The following is a 985-nucleotide window of genomic DNA, read 5'->3' on the forward strand; positions in this document are numbered from 1 at the left end:
AGGCCTCTATCCTATATAGTAAAAGGGTAATATGCAAACTGACCCTAACAGCAGAAAGACTGGGAATGACTAGTCACTATGACACACACTGACCACCAGGGGGCAGATGCTCAATGCAGGAGCTGCCCTCTGGTGGTCAGTGCACTCTCACAGGGGGGAGCTCTGCTCAGCCACGAGCCAGGCTGATGGCTGCCAGTACACCAGTGGTGGTGGGAGCCTCACCTGCCTCCTCAGCAGCACTAAGGATGTCTGACTGCAGCTTAGGTCTGCTCCCCGCTGGTAAGTGGACATCCCCCGGAGGTTGCTGGGCTGCCAGAGGGATGTCTGATTACCAGCTTAGGCCCAATCCCCCGGAGAGCCGGCCTAATCCAGCAAGTGGTCACCCCCAAGGGCCCCAGACTGCGAGAGGGCACAGGCCGGGTTGAGGGACCCCCAACCCCCAAGTGCACAAATTTTTGTGCACTGGGCCTCTAGTATATATACTAGAAATTCATGCACTGGGGATGGGTGGGGGTCTCTTAGCCCAGCATGTGCCCTCTTGCAGTCCGGGACCCCTCCCTCGTTACTGCCCACCTGCTTTCTGCTTCCTACCACTCGGCTTGCTGCTCCTTAGTGCTGCCACGAAGGCCTTGGGTCTGCTGGGTGCCGCGCCTGCGGGTTTGTGTCTCTGATACCCCCAGCAGCCCCAGCACCTTGATGGCGGGGCTTGGGGCTGCGGGTCTATGACACGCAGAACAAAGAACATGGGTACAGGCCTCTCCCTCTGCAGTCGCTGCTGGGTACAGGCCCCCCGCTGAGGAGGAAGGGAGGACCTGGGCGCAGGCCAGGCAGCAACCCTAGCTGCAGAGCGTTCCGGGATTGCTGCCTGTCCTGACCTGCGATCTCCCATGCCTTCGATCCGCGAAGGGACTCCCTCCCCTCAGACCAGCATGTCGGATCTTCCATGGCGATGCTTGGAGCAGACCAGCCCCTTCCCGACCTGCGA

Source organism: Myotis lucifugus, unplaced genomic scaffold, assembly GCF_000147115.1.
Source record: "Myotis lucifugus unplaced genomic scaffold, Myoluc2.0 scaffold_2746, whole genome shotgun sequence".
NCBI classification, from domain to species: Eukaryota; Metazoa; Chordata; class Mammalia; order Chiroptera; family Vespertilionidae; genus Myotis; species Myotis lucifugus.